The sequence below is a fragment of the Belonocnema kinseyi genome, chromosome 7, assembly GCF_010883055.1.
Source record: "Belonocnema kinseyi isolate 2016_QV_RU_SX_M_011 chromosome 7, B_treatae_v1, whole genome shotgun sequence".
Classification (NCBI taxonomy): domain Eukaryota; kingdom Metazoa; phylum Arthropoda; class Insecta; order Hymenoptera; family Cynipidae; genus Belonocnema; species Belonocnema kinseyi.
The window spans coordinates 122,068,901-122,075,685 of NC_046663.1; positions in this window are offsets into that span (position 1 = coordinate 122,068,901).

Sequence of the window (6,785 nt, forward strand, 5' to 3'; positions counted from 1 at the left end):
CCGAAGCCCTTCTCAGAGTCCACGCCTGTGTCTACGGGTAATATGATGGTGGAAAGCTCTTTAATCCATCGGGATCGGTCAAAATATATGCAGTTCGAGGTGGAACAAATGTCAAATCTGAGGGTGTTTGATAGAAAAAGGTAAAGTTTTATTAGTTTCTTGGAGGTAGTGTGCAAAATAAATTTGATATGTTGTATGCTTTGTTTCAAGAGAACCAAACTTTTATTATGCAGAATTGATTTGTATTTAGATATTCCCAAATTATTTTTCAGTTGTAAGAATTTTGGGACGATTTTGTTATCCCTGCACCGTTTCGAAAAAGGTATCTTGAGCTTATCTTATCTATCTATCTATCTATAAAAATCTATCTATCTATCTTATCTAAAAAGCTTATCTTGAGAGGTCCCGAGCTTACTGAAGGTATTGGTTTTAGTAAGAATATTCTTCCCATAGAGTTCTCTAATGATAAATTTTATACATTCACGTTGATTCATTTTGATAACAAGAGATATTTCGGGTTTCACTTCTGTAAAAAACTACGAATTTTGCCGACGATTCATGAACATTGTAGTTCACTTCCTCAGGGCTGACCTGAATCTGAGGTATCAGGTTATGTTGTTCTTATATATACTCTCTACGATGACTGTGATTGGTCAGAGGGCCCCACCATGGTTATATTGATTCGGATCACATGCCCTTCATAGTGACATTATAGGAAGAAAATAGTAATAGCAATACAAATAAAAGGGGAGCAGATGTAAAAAGTGTAGAAAAAGGGGATGGTTCAAGGCAAGGAAAATGACAGTTTAGAGAAAAGGTCAGAAGTATCAAAATGGGAGAGAGAAATGCAGACAAGGAGATGGAAAAAATTATAGAAGAAATAAAAAGAGGATTAGAGTGTATAAACAAAAATAAAGTAATTTAAAGGGCGAATAGGAGTGGATGGCATGAGGATTGTAAAGAGAAAAAAAGGTGATCAGAAAGGAATGAAGAAAGTGGAGGAAAGAAAAAAGTAATCGAAAAGAATATCGGAAAAAAGAAAGAGTATATTGAGATTTAGGGTAGAGGCGGAAAAGGCTAGGATCTCCTTTAAAGGAAGAGACACAGCCCAAAGAGTCAGAAGAAAAGCGCTGTAGAGAGTCCGTTTAAAAAAAAGTATTAGGACACGTCGGTCACCCCCCCCCCCTAAATATAAGGGCTTGAGGGAACACGTAAAGGGGACTATGGAGGAGATGCAAAATATAAGGGAGGACCTGAAGTGTAGAGTTGAGAAATGGGAAAAGGAGGTAAAAGAACTCAGGGAGAAAGCATAAGGATTACAGAGGAAGGTGATGTCGGTAAGGAAGAAAACATAAAGTTAAATGAAGCAGATGGAAAAATATATTAGGCCGTGGAAGGAAAGGGCGAAGAAAAGGTTTGAAAAGGTGGAGGGCAGATCGGAAATAGAAGTAGGTGACAGGGGGGATGTCGAGAAGAAAGGCATTTGGGAGCGGGTAGAGAATATGATAGAAGAGAAAGTGGGAGAGCGCAGGAATGAAAGGGAGGAGAAAGCATATAGGTAAAGGATTAGGGAAATAGAGTTGAGATCGTTGATAAAAGAGAGGGCACGCAGGAGAAATGATATTGTTATAACAGTATTGCAGCTAAAGAGCGGGGAAGAAAGAGGGGCTGTGAAAGCGCTGCAATAGAGTATAGGGTTAATAATTGAAAAGGTAGGGAAAATTAGGCTCTAGGGGAGAAAGAAAAACAAAGTAGTGGTTGTGGAATTGGAGAGGTGGAAAGAAAAGTTGGGGGTAATGCGAAACAAAAGTAGAATAAAGGATAAGCGGGTTTTCATTGATCAAGATTTGATGAGGAAAAAAAGAGATGTGCAAAGAATGCTGGTATGGTGGTACTGTTAAAAAAAAACTAGAAGAATAATATAATAAGTAAGAAGGTAGGGATTCTGAGGGACTGAATGGAGTATAGAGGCTAGCGTTTAAAAGTGTTACTGTATAAGAAAAGAGATAGAGATTGACAGGAAAATTACAGATGGATAACGCTCATGAATCCGGCGTACAAAGGATACGCGATGTTGTTGGTGAAGAGACTGCGGAAGTATCTCGAGCGGAAAAGAAGGTGTAAGAGATAAGGGAGGTGAGCGAAAGTGGAAGGGAAAGACGGCGCAGGAGGTGAAACAGTTCGTGTAGCTGCGTTCCCTGTTTTAAACGAATGGGGGAGTGGATGGTCATATAAAAGAGAGAGAGCATGAGAAGAGCAAATGTAGTGATGAGGCAAGTGTGGGAGGCAGAGAAAGAAGTTGTTCGCAGATGATTTTCGAAGGTGAACGAAATTGTTTGAGTCGCTAATGTTGAGTGTCTCATTTCATGGAGTATATATAACGAGAAATTTTTCGAAGAGGGGCAGGTAAGCTGCTTAGGGATTGTTGGTATGAGAACGAGAACAGGAGAGGTGGTCTTTTAGGTTCTGGCTTTCTAAAGAAAAGAGAATTTGTGAACTGTGCGTGAAGAAGGATGTGAAAGTGGAGCACCGGTTGGAGGAGTATGACAAGGTGGAAAGGAGTGGGATAAGTATGAAGGTATTGTTTCACAAAAGGTATTAGGTGCAGAACTAAGTTCCCGCTGTTTTCCAATAGATGGCTCCAGCAGTAAGTTCTGGTCAATTTTTACATTCAAAGCGTCATGAACCAAGCTTGGAGATATGGTAAAAATACCGTGTGGACACATTAGTGATTTTATTTTAGCGACATATACTTTTGGTTGTGTGAAAATGTTTGATATTGTGCCAAATAATCGTTATTTGCGGGAAGTGTTGATTTTTTTCTTTCAATCAAAGAAAACGGCAGCTAAAGCGGATCGAGAGCACCAAAAAGTTTGCGGAGATAATGCCCTAAGTGAAACAACGTGCGTGACTGGTTCCATCGCTTTAAAGACGATGATTTCAATGTTGAAGACCGTCCGCGTGAAGACATGCCAACAACCTTCAAAGACGCTGAATTGGAGGCATTGCTCAATGAGGATCCATACCAAACGCAAGAATAGCATGCTTCAGCATTAATAGTTACCCACCAAGCCATTTTCAAGCAATTGCATGCGTTGGGAATGATAAAAAAAAGGGACTTGAGTTCCTTATGATTTGTGCCATTTTGTGTAATTTAAGCGTCGTTTGTTCGCCTATGAAAAACTGCTTCAGCGGTAAAGAAGAAAGGTTTTCTTTATCCCATCGTGACGGGTGATAAAAAATAGATTAATTACAGCAAGCCTAAGAGAAGAGAGTCATGGGGACTGGCCGGTCATGCTTATTCATTGTCGGCTTCGCCGAATATTCACGCATCAACACTTCCCGCAAATGACAATTATTTGGCAAAAAATCAGACATTTTAACACAACCAAAAATATATGACGCCAAAATAAAATCACTAATGTGTCAACACAGTTTTTTTATCATATGTCTAAGCTTTTTTCATGACGTTTTGAATTTCAAAATTGACCAGCACTTACTGCCGGAGCCACCTATTGAAAAACGGCGGGAACTTAGTTGCGCACCTAAAAAGTCAAAAAGGTAATAGCATGGGTGAAGGGGTTGTTAGGTAAGATGAAGAAGAAGTGAACGAAGGAGGAAGAGGAATGTAGAAAAAGATTGTAAATAAGAGAGGAAGTAGGTGTAAGAAAATGGTAAATATTGTAAATAGTAGATAATCATTAGATTTTATCTCCCGACGCAGAGGTTCACAAAACGAGGCAAAGCGAGGAAGTAGGATCCTGCATGCGAGGCGCGCCTAGGCGAAGCAACAAAGAAGACATGGCTATAAGCGCGAGAGGTTTTAGAGATAAGTTGAGGATGGATGCTAGTTTTTAAGAGTCAGTTGTAAGAAACTTCTTTAAAGAAAATGGAAGTGTAAGCAAGTTAATTTTTTAAGGCTAGTAGGTAGAAAAATTAACGTTTATCTATCTACTTCATTTCAAAATCCTTTAAGAACTTCAACATTTTGCTTCGAAATATTAATGAAAATCTACATTTTCTTAAAAAAACATTTAAATCTTTTCAAATTATAAACTATTATGAAATTGTTTTAAACAGAGGAAAATCCTTCAAACGGATTGTATTTTATACTAAAATATTTGTTAAATCCTACAAAATAAAAAAAAATGCTTGACATCTTCCAGTTTATGTTTTGATAATTTTGGAAATATTTTGAAATCCATATGCATTAAACGTGTACTAATTACGAATAAAAGAACTATCTAACCAAGGATTGTGTGTCATATTTCGTATCATGAAAAATAATCAACAGGTATTTCTTTTATCGGCAAAGGTTCAAGTTTATGGTTAAGAGGCACCCCTTGCATCTGCAAGGTCGTTTATTTTAAAAAACTGATTTTAAGCTTTCTCTACAAGGTCTATCAAAATGAGGCAAAAAGTTGAGTGAAAAAACCTCATAAAAGTGGATTTTTTCTGAAAATGAAGGTTCTGTTTCTTAGGTTGGATTTTGATTGGTACTTTGGCACTGAAAAAATAATGACATAGTTTTATTTATGGCTTCTCCTTGAAAAAAATTATTTTAATATTTTACTATATTTATAAGCTTTTAGGGAGAAAAATCTGGTCAGAAAACGTTTCAAAAATGATAAAAGTTTAGGCAATTAAAAAAAAAAAAGAAAAAAAATATGGATGATTACTATAGAGTCAGTTATCCGGTTTCTCATTACACACATTTCTATTAATACATTAAAAATGAGATTTCAAATAAATCCTTTAGACTGTACTCTCCAATTTCTCCAATTGTAGTTATAAAGACTGCAAGAAATTTTCCGGAATCTAGGATTAGGGTTAAAATCTGTAATTGCTTAATATGTAGTATTCTGTTGAAGAGCAGGGGTCACATTTGAATTCACTTCTGATTTAACTTTTCAAAACATCGAAAATTGTATAGGTATTACATTTCCAGCCTCTTAAGAAGATCGTCATGTTAGTCATAAAATTAGTAAAACAAAACAAAAAAAACCTTTCATTTCATTTGCGTTGTAAACTTCTAATTAAATAAAGCATTTACATTTGTATACGGAATGCACTGATTCCTATGAAATTACTTTTATCCCAAACTTCTGCTTAAATAGGAAATTTGTAATACTTACTTCAAATAAAATTATTTCTACCTTTAGCCAGTATACTCCGGCTACTTCGGCGATATGACCATACAAAGCCCGAAACAGTAATACCACGTCATTCACTTGGGGCTCTGGCAAACCATCCTGGCTAATTCGTGAACTAGTCGGCCAGGTTACACTTTAGCTGTTTTCGGGCTTCGGTCGTAACATTTACACATACCAGATTTTTGATAATTTTTATTCCGAAACTCTGTATGTTTTGAGGGTAATCTATGATTGCACACTGTTTTACCAAGCATCACTTTGTTACAAGCATGTGACCACTCTGGCGGGATAATTTTATTGCTTTGAGTTGGAAATATACTGTCACTGGGTGCCCACCAAGGAAGTCCCTAGTGACTGGTTTTCTGAATCTTAGAACAAGCTCCAACTGGTAACTGTGTGAGCTGGGTTAAGTGTAGAGGGATTTCGAATGCCGATCATCACGTGATACTTTAAAATTGGAAATAGGTTTACGTATTGTAATTAATGTTTAAAAATTCCCTTTTTAAGATTTCCTATCATTTTATGTAAATTTTCGTCAATTTACGGAAAGTAACGTGAGAAAGTAGTTTTAGTAATATCAGCACGTTTGTTCACGCGGGTTGACATGACTTATCGATGCTCCTGAACAAGTTATTGTATTGTTGGTTTGTTAGTTCCCATATAACTTCAAGTTTATATTTTCCCGCGCAACAAACTATCATCATTGGTATATCCCTAAGATATCTCGGCAGGATATGGGATATCCTGAGAAATATCTGAAAAATCTCCCAGGATATCCGTGGCATAGTCCAAGGATATCGCGATTTTCGTCCCCTAATATATGGGAGTGCCTAAAAACATCAAGATTCACAAACATCCGTTTGACAAAAAACCACTTTGTACAAATCTGGAACATTCGGTTTCTTTCAAAGTCCTATCTCAGTATAATTAGCAAAAAATTATGAATTCAAACAATTTTCAAAAACAATAACAGCCTTCTTACAATAAAAAACCATTAAATTTCTAAAAATTTTAAAATTGACTGTTATTGTACCTATAAAATCTAAATGGTGCAGTTTAGGGATCGCACTTTTCAACAGCGAAATCAGTTTTTCAGGATGAACAAAACACAAACTAATATTTGCCGCGTTGATTTACATGATATAAATGACAATTGGTTATAATTTGGCACGAATATTCGAGAAATTGTTGACTTTTGTTAAAGTGTCACTTATTGCTGCGTGATAGTTTTCGCAAACTGACATGATGGAATTTACCCGAATTTCCAGCTTGGGTCTAACTTATTTTATTTTGTATTGTTTTTCCACTTGACATGATCTCCTACTTTGTAAATGGGATGGCTTTTTATTATACTTTCATCTAAACGTTTCTTGCTTGTATTTTCTATTGTATTAATTATGAACGTAATGAATTTTAAGTTTTCGTCCCATTGTTTACCATTATCTTCCATTGATGTTTTAATTAATTTTTTTAAGGTTGAATGAATTCTTTCTATGTTGCCGTTTGCTTGTGGGTGGAAAGACGTTGTTTTTATACGCTTGATATTTAATGCATCTTTAAATTGCTGCATTAATTCTGATAAGATATTTGTTCCTTGGTCGGTGAGAATTGTATTAGGGGCTCCGAATGTAT